The sequence below is a fragment of the Dioscorea cayenensis genome, chromosome 20 (genome assembly GCF_009730915.1).
Source record: "Dioscorea cayenensis subsp. rotundata cultivar TDr96_F1 chromosome 20, TDr96_F1_v2_PseudoChromosome.rev07_lg8_w22 25.fasta, whole genome shotgun sequence".
NCBI lineage: Eukaryota > Viridiplantae > Streptophyta > Magnoliopsida > Dioscoreales > Dioscoreaceae > Dioscorea > Dioscorea cayenensis.
Window position 1 is genome coordinate 10,327,360 of NC_052490.1, and position 19,720 is coordinate 10,347,079.

General features: G+C 40.4%; 2 non-coding genes across 2 annotated transcripts; both read right to left on the reverse strand.

Annotated features, from left to right (window-relative positions):
* Positions 1-1,571: 1,571 nt before the first annotated feature.
* On the reverse strand, positions 1,572-1,677 carry LOC120252204. The gene has a single exon (XR_005533745.1). It is a non-coding gene; the product is annotated as a small nucleolar RNA R71 (small nucleolar RNA).
* Positions 1,678-18,307: 16,630 nt separating this feature from the next.
* On the reverse strand, positions 18,308-18,414 carry LOC120252284. Its single transcript, XR_005533827.1, has one exon. It is a non-coding gene; the product is annotated as a small nucleolar RNA R71 (small nucleolar RNA).
* Between the last annotated feature and the right edge of the window lie 1,306 nt (positions 18,415-19,720).

Consider the following 19,720-nt stretch of genomic DNA (forward strand, 5'->3'; position numbering starts at 1 on the left):
ACGATGCTACTCCACAAGACCATCGACATGAATACCAAGGTGGTTTTCCTATAGATTACATGTTTTTACTTTTGATTTCATTATTGATTGTATCTTGCTCCATGGAGAGCTAAACTCCCTAGTAGGTACTTGGATTTGTGAACCTTATGATGTATTTGTTTCATTAAGTTTCTATTATGTTTTCCTTAATTGATGTCTTTAATTGAGTTCCGATCTTGAATGCTTGTTGAATGATTTCTCCCTTAGAATGACACTAGGGTTGAGAGTCCATAATGGTAATCTTTATAAGTGAGTGACACACCATGAGGGTTAGACAAAATAAGATTAGAGAGGGTCGAGAAGGTGAGTCGAGAGGTAGCGAAGCGTTCCCTTTCCCCTTCGGTGTGATTTATCCTACCTCCACATCCCAAGAGTTCTTTGCAGTCACAATAGAGTTAAGGGTTAAGGGCTGAACTTCAATGGGGCTTAGTTGCGTGAGCAACAAAATGAAGCGTTGAAGTAACTTTAACAACTAGGGCTTAATTGTGACTAAGGGTCTTTCACCTGGACCAAAGGATTAGATCTGCATATAAGAATAGGGTTTATCACTTGGAATCCCTAGAGCTTCTTGCAACTTTATACAGTGTGAGGTGTTGAGACTAGTTGATTTCTCCGGCGGGGTATAGTATAGAGTTAGTCACGGTTAACCTTAAGTTTGGGACCATGTAATTAAAGATGTCTACGACTCATTAAGCATTAGTTAGGAAGCATAATAGTTGGTTTTGCATTTAAAGAAATAATGCTAAGAGGAATAATATCCGAGTACCCCACTTTTATTGATTGCCTTATCTCTCATTTTATTGTGCCTCTCTTTCTTATTTTCTTTAGCTTGTTTGCGTCAATCTTCATCCACACAATTATTGTTTTATCTCCACTTAGTTAAGTAGCAAACTTGGTGTTTCTATTCCTTATTCCCTGTGGATACGATACCCCACTCACCTGGGATTTATTACTTCGACAAACTCGTGCATTTGCGGGTCACACGCAAGGGCCGTTGTCAAGTTTTTGGTGCCGTTGCCAAGGAATAGGCATTTTGGAAACACTTTACAGTTTGCTATTTTGAGCTAAGGCTAGCAGTTATAGGTACGCAGTCAAATATTGTGCTATTTCGAGCTGAAGTAGAAGGTGAAGGGTCCGAAAATATGGCATAGCAAAATAAATAATAGACAACACTTTCTAACTATGCCAGACTCGCAGTTATAGGTACACAGTCAAATATTGTGCGACCCCGATTACATCTCCAAATTTTGAGCTAAGGCTAGCATTCATCCAAATGATACAGCAGTCAGCGCAGTTCAATCGTTTGGCCGATGAGGATCCAAACAATCATATTGAAAACTTCTTTGAGGTTTCTGACATGTTGAAGATCAACAGTGCTACAGATGATGCTATAAGATTGAGGGCTTTCCCATTTTCTCTAAAAAAAAGAGCCAATCAGTGGCTCTATTCATTGCGAAGAGCTTCCATTACAATATGGAACGAAATGGTCAAAGCCTTCCTTGCAAGGTACTTCCCTCCGAGAAAGTCGATAAAGCTTCACAATGAGATATCTTCATTTGTTCAGATGGAACTTGAATCCTTGTTTGAGACTTGGGAGCTATTCAAGGACCTCTTGTGGAAGTGTCCACAACACGGGTTCCCCGAATGGATGATCATTCAGACTTTTTACAATGGGTTGAGTCCAAGTATAAGACAACTTCTAGATGGCGCCGCAGCAGGTACAATGGGGAACAAGACCCTTGAAGATGCCCTATAATTGGTAGAAGAAATGGCCATGAATAGCTAGCAATGGAATGCAAGAGAAAAGAAGAAAGTGGTCGGACTCTATGAAATTGATGCAATTACATCTTTGGCAGCCCAAGTAGAGGTATTGAGCAAGAAATTGGATATATTGACTTCACCGAGGGTAGCCTCTATCACAAGTTGTGATGGTTGTAGGGGTTTACATATGCCGTATGATTGTCCTATTTCAATTGCTACTTCAGCCCCATCTAAACAATTAGATTTTGTGGGCAATTCGGGAAGAGTATAAGGCAATCCTTATAGCAACACCTACAACCAATGGTGGAGAAACCACCCAATTTCGCATGGAGTAACCAAGGGCAGCAAAAGGCCATGGCACCACCAGGTTGGCAACAACAACAAGCCCTAAATATAGAGAATCGAGTTTCAGGCTTGGAGACCCTAGTGATTGATCTAGAGAAAGCTTTGACCAGATTTGTGCAATCATCGTATACACGATTTTCAATCAGTTGAAGCTACACTTCACAACCACACTACTTCATTACACAATCTAGAGAATCAGGTGTGGCAAATTGTGAAGTCTCTATCAGAGAGACCTCAAGGGAGTCTACCTAGAAATATCGAAACTAATCTGAGGGAACATGTGAAGGCGATCACTTTGAGGAGTGGTCGTGAAGTTGAAGGTAGATCTCCTAGTGGGAAGACCAATGTTAAAGAACCTGAGGTCATGGAGGTTGAGGAAAGAGCAAACAAAGAGAAGGAGGTGGCACCCCCACCTTACAAGCCAAGAATCCCTTATCCTTCAAGATTGAAGAATGACCAAAATGATGAGCAATACAAGAAGTTCTTGGGTCTATTCAAGCAATTGCACATCAACATTCCTTTTGTGGAGAAGTTTTTGAAGGATCTTTTGACCAAAAAGAGGAAGTTGGAGGGAAGTGCATCAGTAATTCTAGATGCCTCTTATTCGCCGGTTTTGCAAAAGAATATGCTGAACAAGAAGAAAGACCCTGGAAGCTTCATCATTGCTTGCAACATTGGTAATTTGGGTGAAGATATGGCATTGGCGGATTCAATGGCTAGTATCAACATCATACCGTATTCTTTTTTTCAGAAGATAGACTTGGGAGAGCCTAGGTCCACTCAGATGACATTACAATTGGCGGACCGAACGGTGAGAAATCCAAGGGGTATCATTGAAGACGTGCTTGTCAAGGTTGACAAGTACATATTTCCTATAGACGTCATGGTGTTAGATGTCGATGAAGATGTAGATGTTCCTTTGATACTTGGGAGGTCATTCTTGCGCACTTCCAAGGCACTTATCAACATGGACGGTGAGGAGTTGACACTGAGGGTTGGCGACGACAAGTTGACCTACCACCTCGCCGAAGCCATGCGATATTCTCTTGACTTTTATGATTCTCTTTCTTTTCTTGACACTACTGATGAACTAATTAATGAATATATGCAGGAAATGTTGAGTCTGGACCAGTACGATGGGTTACTAGACCAAGAGGTGGATAATAAAGATGTGATGATGATTTGTCTAGAGGAGAAGGTACCATCTACACCGGGGATCATGAAGAAAGTTTGGAAGATGAAGCGAGCGAGACGCCGCAAGAAATTCCCCAAGGCTGTTATGGATGTGCAAGAATGGATCAAGGGTGACGAACCCTTATGTGGTAACAATCTCAATAACTCTCCCTCCATCTTCAAAAGACTATGTTCATCATGCTTCCAAGTTATGGGTAAGAGGGAAACCTTCATCTATGAGCCCTTGTGAGGTAAGAAGAGATACGTCAAGCTAAGTAACGTTAAAAAAGCACTTCTTGGGAGGCAACCCAAGTCCTTTACTGTTTTCTAGTTCTTCGTTTAGTGTTTGCACGAGTAAGGCTTGAGTGTTGTTTTCTTGATGTTTACATGCTATCATTGTGATTTTCTCGTGGATTATTTGGTGTTTTCGTGTGCATAAAAGTGTGTGACGGAATACCTTGGTTGTTTGAGCATGTGTTTTATGATTCTTTTGTTCATTTTGCATTGTAGAAGCAGGTTCTGAGTATGTATACATGTTCAGGAATTTTTTGCAGAGCCTGCAGATTTTCCCAAGGCCTCTGGAGAAAACACACAGTTGTGTGAAAATTTCACGTGGACATGTGTTTGCATTCAGAGATTATAACAAGAGGATACAGGAGCGTGTGTCTGCCCCTGTGAACAACCTTGTGACGGTAACACGCTCAAGTTGAATTTCCACACATGCATGTGTTTCTCTGCATACGTTCAGAAAGCTATCCCGAGAAAACATAGAGGCATGTGTCTGCCCTTGTGTTTGATACTATGAACTACACACGGATGTGCATAACTTCCTCAAGCCCGTGTGAATTCCTGGTGAGAGTTCTCCTCTATCCTGAGAAGACAGAGGGGTATGTGAATGGCCCTATGAGTTCCACTGAGATGGAAAAAGCTACAACCTATAAAGTATGAAGCTATTCTCATAAGTCAGATACTAGTTATGTCCTAATGAGAGAAAGAGCTATCTCATAGGATGAGTGAAAGCTACTACCCTGGTAGAAAGAGCTACCACCTCAAAAGTGTAAAAGAAACCTTAGCGGCCACTTCGGAAAGGGCTACCTTAGAGGATGTGTGAAGCTACTACCACCTCTTTACTTTTTTTTGTGTATAAAAAATTCCCTTATGGTTAGAACTTTGAGGACTATACTTTGGTTGATTTGAGTGAGTTCACACATTTACACGATTTCGGGTTTATTGTCCTTTTTTATTCGAGTTTTTAGCTAGAGCAATAATTTTTTATATTTAGTGTTGAAATTTCCCTTACTTGTAGATTGTTACCCATGCATGCTTTGGTGAACCTAAGACCAAGCACTTTCAATATTTTCTTCTTCTATGCTTCAATGTTTTAGTTTTGCTTGAGGATAAGCAAAAGCTTAAGTGAGGGAAAGTTTGATAAGTGTCTGTGTACTAAGAATACGAAGTATTCTTTTCTTACGATGAGCATTATTTTTATCAGATTTTAGCACTAATTCATGTGCTTTTGTGTACTTTCGTGCATGAAGGGTTGTGAAGCCAAATATGAAAGAAAAAAGCCAAAGTGGATTGTGATTGTACTTTATTGATGAAGTAGTGAACAAATGTGAAGACACAAGTTGTGATTGAAGATACGTGAATTTGTGCCAACCTCCATGGGCTAAAGCGATTATAATGGTTTGGAGGGGCGCAAAGGTAGTCACATTTGCATATCACGACTTGTGTACTGATAGCAAAATTTTCACCAATGAGACCTTTTATTAAAGAAGTGACACGATCTATGGCATACCCGGTTTTTTACTATAAATAGCCCTTTTGCACAATTCTTTTGAGACTTTTTGGTAGCATTTGAAAGGCAATGCGGCTAGGGGTTTGAGAGGAGGTCTTTGGCATTTTTTGGGGGGTTTCTTCACCAACTTGGATAGATCTCTTCTTCGTCATAGCATCAAGGGAGCCTTCGGTGACCTATCTTCGGAAGGGATCCTCGAAGACAATGAGAGACCCATCAAGGCCATCATCACGAATTCAAGGGGTTTTATTCCATGGTTTTCATTGATTTTCATTGCATTATTAATTCCTTTGTAATTTGCCCCATGGAGGTATAAACCCTAGTAGGTATTTGGGCATATGAACCTTAGGATCTTGTCTTTGTATTGATTTCTATTAAATCCGAGTTTGATTGAGTTTCAATCTTGTTTTCTCATTTCTTGCATGTCGTATTAACTTGTGATTGATTTGTTTGCATGATTTGTTTATCTTGGTGTGAGAGAGGTCTCCATTAGGGATATAACTCCAAGATTGAAGAGAGTTCAGATAGTGAGTCATGAGATAGTGGACTGTCTCCTTTCCTTTTTGATTAGTCCACTCTATCTCAGTATTCCCTAAGCTTTATCTAACCATATTTGGTGTGAGGCATGAGATTAAGCAATTTCTATGGCTAGACCTTGTAGGGGTTTAGGGACCTTTCACCAAGAAGTAGGGTTAGGTCTATCCTTAGGAATCGGGTGTACTCCTAGGTATCCCTAGAGTCTATTGTGGTCATATGTGGTGTGAGATGTTGAGATTAAGCGATTTCTCCACCGGGACCTCGTAGGGCACTATCATTGGCGGCCTGGAAGCAAGGACTAACTATTCTTGGATTACCACGACTCGTTTAACTCAGTTTAGAAACACATATTGAGTCTTGCACATCATGTTGGATCCTAAGGAGAGAATTGCCCAGGTACCTCACCTTTATTGATTGAGACTTCCCTCTATTTTTCATAGCTCGCATGCGATATTCATATTCTTGTGATTCAGTTGATTTCAATATAATCTTGATTCTGACTAGATAACTGAGAAGTAGTTACCACTGATACTTCCATTCCCTATAGATTTGACTACCCAACTCATTGCTTACTTTATTACTTCGACACTTATGTACTTGCGGTACACGCACGCAAAGAGATGTGTCAAGTTTTTGCCACCGTTGCTGGGGAACGGGATACTAGGAACACTAGGACTTGGTTACTTTAGTTATTCACTTTTTCATTGTTTTCCTACTTCATACTTCTTTCTTTAGCCATTTGACACACCCTTTGCGTGTGTCTACCGCAAGTACATGGGTTGTCCAAGTAATAAAGTTTCCTGGTGAGTGGGTAGTCGTATCCATATGGAATAGTTATTAGGAAGAAAGTAGTGATGCTTTTTAGCTAACAAGTGAATCGATTCATGATTTGGGTGAACAATATCAATGCAAATAAAATAGAGAAATGAGAAAGGAAACATAATAGGAATAAGGAGAGGTAATCGATAGAAAGATGGGGTACCAGACATTGCTCACCCTAGGACTATCGTTTCAAGTGCAAGACTAATCATTATGCCTTCTAACTGATATTTAATGATTCATGAAAATCCAAAGACATACGGTCCCAAACCAATGGTCAACGATAACTAACCCTACACTATATCCCGGTGGAAAAGGAATGCTCTCAACGCCTCACATTGTGTAAGGTTGCTTAAAGCTCTAGGGACTCCAAGTGATAAACCCTATTCCCTAATATAGATCTAACCCTTTGGTCCAGGCGATAGACCCCTAGTCATGATTTAGCCCCAACACTAAGGATTACTTCAACACTTCACTCTATTGCTTGCGCAACTAAACCCCAGTGGAGTTTATCTCTTAGCACTTCACTCTATCATGACCACAAAGAATTCTTGGAACATGGAGGTAGGATAAACCACATCGGAAAGGAAAAGGGATGTTCCGCTACTTCTCGACTCACCCTCTCGACCCACTCCAACCTTGGTTTGTTTAATCTTAATGAAGTGTCACTCATTCACAAGGATTACCAAGATAGATTCTCAACCCTAGTGTCACTCAAAGGGAAAATCAGTTCAACAAGCATTCAAGGTTGAAAGTCAATAAAACATCAATTAAAGAAACATAATAAGAGTCAGTGAAACAAAATCATCCTAGGGTTTACAAGTCCAAGCACCCACTAGGGGTTTAGCTCTCCATGGAGCAATACACAAGCAACTATGAAATCAAGAGTAAATATATACAATCCATAAATAAAACCCCCTTGTAGTCCATATCAATGGTCTTGTGGAGCCGCCTCGTCTTCTCCAAAGGTTCCTTTGTCAAACCTAGGACACACATCACCGAATCGATGTCGACGAAAGATCCCCCAATAGTTTTCCTCTAAAGGAACTTGACGTTAAAGGCCGTAGAACCACTCCAAAAACCTATCAAAAGCTTCTCCAAACCCTATTTGAGAGTGCCTCCAAAGATGGGCAAAAGATAGGAAGAAGATCCCCAAAGACTCCTCAAAACGTGGTGTCTATAGGGGATGGAATCGGGCATCCACACGGGTGTGACGAATTTTCACACATCGTGTGGATTTCCAGAAATTTGTTTTCTGCAAGCTATAAACAGTAACTGCAGCAGTGATTTTACTATTGTGATTTGCTACAGTGAACTGTTACAATACTTTGCCGAAATACTCCCAAATCCACTCTTTCCATCGAGGCAATATGGATGGGTAAACATCCATACTGTAGATCGCGTCGTGTCTTCAATGAAATCACATTGAGGGAGCTCTTGCTAAAGTTACATGAGTCTGAACAAATGAGTGTGATTGCCTTTGTGCCCCTCCACTTTGTGTATTCTCTTGAGCACAATGGAGGTTGGCACACACCGATATGTCATTGAGCACAACTTATGTCTTCACCTTTATTCAATCCAAAATCTTAATCACAATCATGTCCATGATCTATTTTTTCTTATTTTTCTTCTAAACTTGACTCCATAACCCTAAATGCAAAAAAGAACACAAATAAACACGAATAAGTGATAAAATCTTATAAAAGTGATGCTCAATGTAACAAAAGAATAGTTCGTATTACTTATACACAAGCACTTATCACCATTCTTATTGTTTCTTTTCTTGATTTCAGCTACATGTTCTGACCCGAGGGAATCCTTCAACATTGGTTGAAGAAGATCCTGAAATTGACCACAGATTGCATTGAAGGGGCAAGGAACCTTTACAAGAATAGAATTTTCCAGCTGATAGAGGTTGAAGAATCTGAAAATATGGTAAAACAAGACGGGCAACAAAGAACACTTTTAGATTTTGCTTGACCTACAGGTCATAAGACAAAGTCGAGCATTGTTAGGCCACCAATTGTAGCCCATAATTTTTAGTTGAAGGCAAGTTTCATTTAGATGGATTAGCCCAAGAAGAATCGAACAACGACATCGAGAATTTTCTTGAAGTGTATGACATGCTGAAAATTAATGGGGTATTGGATGATGCAATTCGCTTGAGGGCTTTCCCATTCTCATTGAAAGGAAGAGCTAAACAGTGGCTCCATTCATTGCCAAGAGCTTCCATCATAACATGGAATAAAATGGTAGAAGCTATCCTTGCAAGATATTTCCCTCTGAGAAAATCGTAAAGCTTCAAAATGAGATCTTGTCATATGTTCAAATGGAGCTAGAATCATTATTTGAGATATTGGAACAATTTAAAGATCTCTTACAGAAGTGTCAACAACATGGGTTTCCCGAGTGGATGATCATTCACACATTCTACAATGGGTTGAATCCAAGCACTAAATAGATCCTTGATGCCCCCGATGGAGCAACATTAGGAAAAAAACCCTAGAAGAGACTGACAGTTGATTGAAGAAATGGGTTTGAATATGTATAAATGGAATGCAAGAGAGAAGAAGAAAGTGGTCCGAATTCATGAGATTGATGTGGTTACATCCTTGGTAGGCCAAGTAGAGGCATTGAGTAAGAAATTGGATACTCCAACTTCACCAAGTGTAGCCCCAATCACAAGTTACGATGGTTGTGGGGGTTCACATATACCACCCGATTGTCCTATCTTAATTGCTATTTTAGTCCCAAATGAACAAGTAGACTTTGTGGGTAATGCGGCAAGAGGACAAGGCAACCCTTATAGCAATACCTGCAACTAAGGATGGAGGAACCACCCAAATCTTTCATGGGGTAACCAACGACAGCAAAAGCCCACTGTCCCACCAGGATTTCAGCAAACACCTTTGATTCCGGAGAGAGTTTCAGAGTTAAAGAGGGTTTTCTCAAAGTTCATTCAGTCAACTGACACAAGGTTCCAAAATATAGAGGAAACACTTCCCAATCACACTGCTTTCTTACACAATTTGGAGAATCAAGTGGGACAAATAGAGAAGTTATTAGAGGAGAGGCCCCAAGGAAGCTTGCCAAGCAACACCGAGACTAACCCAAGGGAACATGTGAAGGCAATTACTTTGAGGAGTGGTTGAGAGCTCCAAGAAAAGCTCACTGTTGAGAAAAATTCTAAAATTCTCAAAGAAAAATCCCCCACTGGGAAAACTATAGAAATTCCTCAAGAAAAGCGAAGGGATAGGGTACAAGACAAGGAGAAGGGAACAGTTGTGTCACACCCTTCATATACTCTATGAATTCCCTATCCGACGCGTTTTGAAGAAAGACCAAACTGATGAGAAAAACTAAAAAACTCTGGATTTATTCAAAAAGTTGCACATTAAGATCTTGTTTGTGGAGGCTTTACAACAAATGCCTTGGTATGCAAAGTTCTTGAAAAACCTGTTGACCAACAAGAGAAAAATGGAGGAGAGTGTAGCTGTGGGTTTGGAAGGAAATTGCTCAGCAATGCTTCAGAGAAATTTGTCAAACAACATGAAAGATCTGAGAAGCTTCATCATACCATGTGTAATTGGAGGTTTGGGGAAAAACAACATTAGCTGATTCGGGAGCCAGTATTAATGTCATGCCATACACTTTATTTTAGAAATTAGGGCTAGGAGAGCCAAGGCAAACCTGCATGACGTTACAGTTGGCCGATCACTCAGTTCATCATCCAAGAGGTATAAATGTTTTTGTAAAGGTTGATAAGTATATTTTTTTCTACAGATTTTGTAGTGCTTGATGCTGATGAAGATGTGGAGGTTCCACTAATTCTAGGGAGACCATTCTTACGAACTTCTAAGGCGCTCATCGACGTGGATGAAGGCGAGATGACACTACACATAGGAAAAGAAAAGATTACATACTGTATCCCCGAAGCAATGAAGCATTCTCTTGACTTTGATAATTCATGTTATTTCTTAGATGTCAATGATTAGATTTCTAATGAGTATTTGTAGGAATTTTTACATACGGATCCATATGAAGAGTGGCTAGACATTGAGGAGGAGAAGAAGAGTAACCATATATAACAAGTCCTCGAAGAGCAACCAAAAAGAGGATTTCTAAAACAGATTTTTTTATCGCATGAAGACATCGAGACATCGCCATAGAAAGCACTCCAATGCACTTGGGCATAAGCACACATAGGTATAGAGTGGCACTCCCTCATTCGGTAACATGTTCAATCAATTCTCCTTGAATATGTAGAAATTTTGTCCTCCATGTCTGCAGGTTGCAAAGAATGAAATTTTCCATCTCTATGGGCTACCGTGAGGTAAGGACAGTTATGTAAAGCATAGTAACATTAAACAAGGGCTTCTTGGGAGGCAACCCAAGCTTTTAATTATTTTTCTAGTTAGTTTTTTATTTTCTACAGTAATAAAATTAATGAGTGTGTGTCGTGATTGATTTTTGTTGGTGTTGGAATTTTCATAAAATTTTTTTGATGAATTAAATTATTTTTCATGTGTGTGGCATGGTTTAGAGTGTAGTTCATGTCTATAATCAAAGAATTAGTGTTAATTTGTAGAATGAATGCTCGCGTGGACTGTCTGCAAAAAAACTGTAGTCCACACGGTCGCATGGAATTTCCATGCAATGTTGTATTGTACACATTCAGGGGTGTGGAATTTCCACACCCCATGTGGCTTACAAGAATGTGAATGGATACTATAGGAGTGTTTTACCAGCCTTTACACTGAAGTTCATTCTTCGATTCACATCGGTAAGCCCCCATCTCTTCCCATCTTCTCAATGCCCTCATTTTCAAATCTATGGAGATTTCTTGGTTTTTAGTTGTTATTTTTCATTAAAATTCATGGTAAACACTTAAGAATGCATGTAAAATCAGTTTAGTGAGGCATAGAGGTCTGACCTTGGCCTTTGGACAAGGTCAGGCTCCCACATGGTCACATGGATAGCCCACACAACCGCATTGGTTGGTCAAGCCTACCAAGGTTCCCACGCGGTCGTGTTGGCTAGAGCAGCTTGGCTAAAGAAACCACGCAACCGCCTAGCTGGGCCACGCAACCACGTGGCTGGACCATACGGTCATGTGGCCCTTCTGCCATACTAGACAACGCCCATGCAGCCATGTGGGCTGGAACGATGGCAAACAAAGCCACGCGGACGTGTGGCTTGCCCACACGCCCGTGTGGATTCCTGCAATCACCAAATTCATGCCGAACTGACTTCTTTTGATGTTTTACTCATTGGTATGGAGCCTAGGACAAAGAAAGTAGCTCACAAACATCTACGCCAAGATAGGGAGCCAACCCCACCACCAAAGATAGAATTTACTAGACCTGAACACCAGCAAATGTTCGAGCGTCTCTAGAAGCTTAAGTTTGGACTATCACGCCACATCGATTGGGATACACTTGGGGAGATCAGACTTGCTAATGAGGTTTGAAAGCTTTTTGATGTGGGAGATTGGGACTGGTTTCTTACTATTCATGATCCCGTCCGGTGAGACATAACTATGGAGGTCCTTTCCTCGTTCTCCTTTGATCGCTTCATGGCAGACACTGATTTCGACTAGGAGGACACTATTCATTTCTGAGTTTTTAGTCCGCCCCATGGGATGTCGTTGACCAAGTTTGTTGTTATGCTCAGATTGTACGATGAGGATTATATTGACATAGTGGAGTATGCACAGCTTCCTACTTATTATCCTACTGGTATTACTCCAAGTCGAGTATTTCATGATTTGTGCGGAGCCTACCAGTATATTCTTGGCAAGTTGAAGGGCTCTCTGCTTTCAGGACTAGCACACAAGTATATACATGTTATTCTCAATAGGTCAATAACAGGTCGTGGTGATGGTACGGATGCACTTAGCCGATTAGATCTTCTATACCTATATTTCATGACTCAAACAGAGCCCCTTCATCTTGGGTACATTATAGTCGATTACCTCCACCATCAGAGTCAATATTTGCGGATAGGAGCACTCTTCACTAGGCCATACATTTCTAAGCTCCTATTTAAGATCGGTCTTCTTCGTTGGATACGAGGGTAGGAGAAGATCAGTACCCCGCACCTGTGGGACTGGTTAATCTCTGACTGATGGGCATAGTGAGGCACACAAGTTCAGTTGGATGCACGGTAGTGGAGTCATTGTCTGAGGATGATGATGAGCCTACTGACGCTCCTGATGCACCACCTGAGGGAGAGCCTGATAAATGCTTGATTAGACATATTTTTCTATATGTTTTACATGCATTGAGCGTCATTTTTATCATGGTTTATGTCTCATAAATTTTATTTGGTGTTTTTTTGTGCAATTAGGCTGTGAATGCCTTGAAGAAAGAAAAGGAAGTAAAGATAGTTTATGAAAGCACATTTTGGGAGTTTTTGTATAATATAAGGATCAAGACACAAAAGGAGCTCACAGACATGGGGATGTGTGCCAACTTCAAACAAAATTCAAGCTAAATTATGAGTTAGAAGGGTAGCCATGTCTGTATTTATGTGCAGAATGCAAGAGCTTCCCAATGATGATTCCATGATGAGAAGCATTATAACCTACCATGTGGACATGTGCCCGATCATGTGGCCTCAATAGAAGAATGTGGCAAAAAAACTATGTATGCAACGGCGTGAAATTTCCATGCGATCATGAGGGAATTTCTGTAGCTCACGTGGTCCTGTGGGAGGCTCATGAGGTTACGTGGAGGCACGTGATAGCCCAATTTCTAATTATATATAGCTGTTTTGCTTTATTTTTTTGACATCTTTGTAAGGGTCTTGAGGGGTGAGATAGCTAAGGTTTGAGGAAGAGGTCTTTGGGGCTTAGGAGGCACTTCTTCATCAACTTTAATCGATTTCTTCTCTGTCATAGCATCAAGGAAACCACCGACGACCCTAGCTTCGGAGTGGATTCCATCAAGACATTGAAGCTCTCCATCAAGGCCATCAGTTCATATATACGGAGGTTAATTTCTACAATTTTTTTATACTTTCATTTATTAATGGTCTGTTTTATATATTGCTCTATGGAGAGCTAAACCCCTAAAGGGTATTTGGGCTTGTGAACCCTAGGATTCTAATCTTTTTGTGGATTTTCTTTGTGTTTCTATTTAATCCAAGTTTGGTTGAGTTTTAATCTTGTTCGCCTTATGATTTCTTGTCTTAGTGATCTTATGGTTGTTTGGTTTGCATGATTTGTCACCTTGGTGAGAGAGAGTTCTCTATTACGGTTAGAACCCCTAGATTGAAGAAGGTTGAGAGGGTGAGTCATATGATAGTGGAGCATCCCCTTTCCCCTCTAATTGGTTTATTCTATCTCCGTATTTCCTAAGCTTTGTGAAACCATATTTAGTGTGAGGCATAAGATTGAGATATTTCTTTGGCTGGACCTTGTAGGGGGTTAGGAACCTTTCACCTAGAAGTAGGGTTAAGTCTATTCTTAGGAATCAAATACACCTTTGGGAATCCCAAGAGTGCTTTGCTATAGGGGACCAGTATCGGTGATCTAGAGGCAGGATCTGATTATCTTTGGATTTTCATGAATTAATTTACTCATTCTAGAAACACTTTGCACACCCTGTACTTAATACCTGAATCCTAGGGGGAGCATTACCTAAATACCCCACTTTTACTGATTGAGATCTCCCTCTATTTTACCCTTGAATATTTATGTTCGGTATTTATTTCTTTACACATTAGATCATCACATCATTCCATTTATCATTAGGCTAGATAGCAGAGAAGCAATTAGTACTAGTAACCCTGTTCTTTATCGATACGAGTACCCGACCATTTGGGTACTTTATTACTTCGACAGGCATACACTTGCGGTACACACACACAAATTGGTATGTCAAGAAACAAGCCATGGAGAGCTTCCAATGATGCCACCTAAGGGATGGCTTCCTTGTTGTTTACAAGCTTCTACACTAGGAGATGAGGGGAGATCTTGCCAAATCTTTATTCTTCCTTTGATTTTCACTCCAAAGAATGTCTTCTTGAGCTTTCTTTACCCCAGATCTAGTGGTGGAGAAGAGAGGTCTAAGGTGGGAGATTAGTTGCTCTCAAAAGCCCTAAAATCATGTTTTAAAGTCCTTCTCGGATTAGCTTCCCGGCCATGTTCACAGGTGTGAAGGAATCGGCCAGAGTCTTGTGATTTTTGCCAAAAATTCCATAAAGTGCTATAAAACAAAATATTGCAGTAACCATCGTAAAAATTCATGGAATGCTACATTGTTTTAAAGTCATTTTTCAGTGTCTATTTCTTTATTATTTGAGTTGTTGAGCTCACTAATAATTGCTTGTGTACTAAGAATACTAAGTATTCTTTTATTATAATAAGTATTACTTTTATCAGGTTTTATTGCTAATATGTGTGTTTTTGTGGTTTTTTGCACATATAGGCTTGTTGAGCCAAATAGAGAAGAAAAGAGCCAAAGTAGATTGTAAGAAGCAAGTTGTACTCGAAGACATATGAGTGTGTACCAACCTTCTTTATGCTTGAGGGGCACAAAGGCGGTCACACTCATATGTTCCGACTTATGTAAGGCTAGCAAGATTCCCGTCAAATGTGCTTTTACTTGAAGATGTAACACGATCTACAGCATTGACGAGTGCACGTCTGTGTTGCCTCAATGAAAAGAGTGGATTCTGCAGTATTTTGGTGGAGTACTACAGTAGGTATTGTAGGAAATCACCATAGCAAAATTTTATAGCAGTTACTGTTCAAAAACTGCCGAAAACAGTCTTTCTGCAAATTCACACGGCGTGTGGAAATTCCACACGTTCATGTGGATTCCTGATTTCAGCCCTATAAAAAGCCACGATTCAGCCCAATTTGAGGATCCTTGACACGACCGAATATGCGTGTAAACTGCAAGTGCAAGAGAGTCGAAGTAATAATACCCAGGAGATAGGGTAGTCGAATCCACAGGGAATAGTGTTTAGAACCACCAAGTTGAAATATACACTCAAAGCCTGCCTGACAATGCAATTTTAACAAGAGAAAACATGAAAAACACGCTCAAACGACCAAGATTCTTCACCACACACGATTAGGCACAAGATAACACCACAATGTCCACAAGAAAATCACAGCGAAAGCATCTAAGAATCAAGACAACAACACTCAAGGCCTTATTCATGCAAATACTAACTAAAAACTATAAAAACATTAAACACTTGGGTTGGCTCCCAAGAAGTGCTTGTTTTGCGTTAGCTTGACACAGTCCAAAATCTCAAAATGGTATTCCGCTTCTTCCTTTTAATTCTCTGCACCAATGTACTCAATTTGCCCAACTTTTTCATTGTTGTTCACTACCACATCATTTCTATAAGGAACTTGAGTTGCTTGCTAAAATACTTGTTGTTCCTTGGAGATTGTGTCAAGTATCCCTCCTAATTGATGCTCAAGGTTTTTAAAGGAGGTTCCATGACATCTTAGTGTGGTCTCAATATTTTGGACATGGACATTGATTGCTTCAATAAAATTAGCTAATACTTTTTGCAATTGAAGTGCATCGTCTCCAATTATCTCATCCTTTTGTCATTCCTCTTGAGGTGCTTCCCAATATTGTCCATCATTATTCCACAAGAAGTTTGGGTAGCCCTTTTCAATTGGATGATATGTGTTGCAACAAGGAATGCTCTGTTGTTGTGAAGCAATAATTTAATCAACTTTTTCACTCAGAGTTTCAACTCGACAATACAGAGCAATGAGCGGATCAATCATCATTTAAACTCCTTGCAGGAAAAGTAAGCATGAAAAAAGAAAATAAATGAGAATGATGGAAGAATAAGAAAGTGTGAAATAGAATGTATGATAAATAGTTAAAATAGCAAAGTGCAAAGTGTTTCTAAATGCCTATTCCCAGGCAACGGCACCAAAAACTTGACACGACCGAATATGCGTGTAAACCACAAGTGCACGGGTGTCGAAGTAATAATAACCAGGTGAGAGGGTAGTCAAATCCACAGGGAATAGTACTTAGAACCACCAAGATTGCTATTTAACTCGAATGAAAATATGTTGATAGTGATGTGAAAACAAACTCAATGCAAATGAAAATAAGAAAAGATAAAGGAGACGCAAATAAAAGATAGGGGAGGCAATCGACGAGAAATAGGGTAATCAGATATTGAACCGCCAAGGACAATCATTTCAAGGGCAAATACCTTCTATTATGTTTCCTAACTAACGTATTAATGAGTAATGGAGATCCTTTAATACATGGTCCCAAATCTAAGGTCAACCATGCCTAACCCTATACATGTCCCGGAGGAGACATTGAACAATCTCTCAACATCGCACTCGTATAGAATTGCAATGAGTTCTAGGGATTCCAAGTGATAAATCCTCTTCCTATATGTAGACCTAACCCTTTGGTCAAGGCAGAAGGTCTCTAGCCATAATTAAGCCCTACATGCTAAAATCACTTCAACGCTTCACTCCATTGCACTCGCAACTAAGCCCCAGCGGAAGGTCATCCCTTAGCTTATTCACTCTACTATGACCCTAAAGAATTCGAGGAATTGGAGGTAGAATAAATCACACTAGAAGGAAAAGGGGACGCTTCGCTACCTCTAGGCTCACCCTCTCAACCCTCTCCAATCTAGCTTTGTCTAACTCTCGTGGTGTGTCACTCACTCACAAGGGTTACCAACAAGAACTCTCAACCCTAGTGTGACTCTAAGGGAGTATTCAATCAATCAACCATACAAGATTGGAACTCAATTTAAACATCAATTAATTAAAATCATAATAAAAAAAAAATCAATGAAACGAATACATCCTTGGGTTCATAAATATCCAAGTACCCACTAGGGGTTTAGCTCTCCATGGAGCAAAATAGAGTAGATAATGAAATCAAAAGCAAAGAGATGCAATGCATGAATGAAAACCCCCTTGTGTTCATGTTGAAGTTCTTGTGGACTGGTCGCGTCTTCTTTAAAGGTCCCTTGGTCAAACCTAGGGCACACCTCGCCGGATCGGTGCCGATGAAAGCTCCCCCAATAGCTTTCTTCCGAAGGAAACGCGGTGTCGAAGGCCGTCAAACCTCTCTAAAGCCTTGCCAAAGCCTCTCCAAACACTAGCCGTGGGCGCCTCCAAAAATGGTGAAAGGTGGAAGAAAAGATAGGGGAAAAGATGGAGAAATTGGGGCTGAATCGCTGCTTTTAAAGGGCTGGAATCAGGCATCGACACGGCGCTGTGCATGTTTCACACACCCCTGTGGAATTTCCACACGCCCGTGTGGATTCTCTGAATTTTTGATTTTCTGCGGGCTATGAATAGTAACTGTTACTATACATTATTACAGTGATTTGCTACAGTACTCCACCAAAAACATTCCCCGAATCCACTTTTCATCAAGGCAACATAAACGGGCACACTTTTATGCTGTAGATCGCGTCGCTTCTTCAACAAACAGGTTCATTGGTGAAGATTTTGCTATCAATGCACAAGTCGGGATATGCAAATGTGACTGCCCTTGTGCCCCTCCAAATCATTGTAATTGCTTGAATACATGGAGGTTGGCACACATTCACGTATCTTTGAGCCCAACTTGTGTCATCACGTTTGTTCCTTCCAAAATTTCATCAAATAGTGCATTCATGATCTACTTTTTGGCTTCTTTTCTCAAGATCAATGGTGTTACGGATGGTGCCATCAAGTTGAGAGCCTTCCCATTTTTCTTGAAGGGGAGAGCAAAATAATAGCTACATTCATTACCTAGAGCATTGATTACTACATGGGAGGAGATGGTAGAAGCTTTTCTTGCCCGATATTTCCTTCCTGAAAAATCTCCAAAGCTTAGGAATGAAATATCCTCCTTCATGCAAACGGAATTGGAGTCTCTATTTCAGACATGGGAGAGGTTCAAGGAGCTCCTACAGAAGTCTCCTCAACATGGGTTCCCTGAGTTGATGATTATTCAGACTTTTTACAATGGGTTGAACCCTAGCACAAGGCAGTTACTTGATGCAGCAGCCAGAGGTACCTTTGGTAGCAAGACCCCCGGAGAAGCACGATAATTGATTAAAGAAAAAGGTTTGAATAGCTACCAATGGAATGCAAGAGAGAAGAAGAAAGTGGCCGGTCTCCATAAGGTTGATGCTGTCACATGGTTGGCGGCTCAAGTGGAGTCATTGATAAGTGTTTGTGTGTTAAGAATGCAAAGTGTTCTTTCCTTATGATGAGTATTACTTTTATCAGTTTTAAGCGCTAATACATGTGTTTTTGTGTTCTTTTGCGCATTTAGGGTGAGGAAGCTGAGTATTAAGAAAAGATGCCAAAAGTAGATTGTAAACGCACTATTTGGTGGAATCTTAGAAGGAACAATGCGAAGACACAAGTGGTGCTCTAAGATATGTGAATGTGTGCCAACCTCCATGTAGTCAAGGCAGTACAATGAGTTGGAGGGGTACAAAGACAGTCACATTTGCGTATCCGAACTTGTGCATTGATAGCAAGATTTTCACCAATGAGGACTTAGATCGAAGAAGAGTTGCGATCTACGGCATAAAAGTGTGCCCGTGTATGTTGCCTCAATGAAAAGTGTAGAATTGGCAGTGTTTGGTGAAGTATTGTAGTAGTTACTATTCACAGCCGGTCGAAAAATAGGTTTCCAGATAATCCACACGGGCCTGTGGAAATTCCCCATGCCCGTGGGGAAATTCCACAGTCCCGTGTAAAAAATCCACAGGGGTGTGTGGATACTCAATTCCAGCATTATTAAAGCCGCAATTCAGCCTAATTTTACGGAAATCTTTTCACCCTTCTCTCCAACTTTTCTCCATCTTTTGAGATGCCGTCGGCTATTGTTTTGAGAGGCTTTTAGCAAGTCTTTGGAGTGGTCCTACGGATTTGGAGTGGTCCTACGGATTCAACACCATGATTCTCTTGGAAGAAGGTTGTTGGGGGAGCTTTCACCGACACTTATCCGGCTTGCTGTGCCTTAGGCCGGACAAGGGGACCTTTGGAGATGAAGAGGCTGCTCCACAAGACCATCGACATGAATAACGAGGGATTTTCTTATGGATTACTTGTTTTTACTTTCGATTTCATTATTGATTGTATCATGCTCCATGGAGAGCTAAACCCTCTAGTGGGTACTTGGATTTTGTGAACCCTAGGATGTTAATGTTTCTTTGACCTTTTATTATGCCTTACTTAATTAATGTTTTTAACTGAGTTTCAATGTTGAATGCTTGTTGAATGAT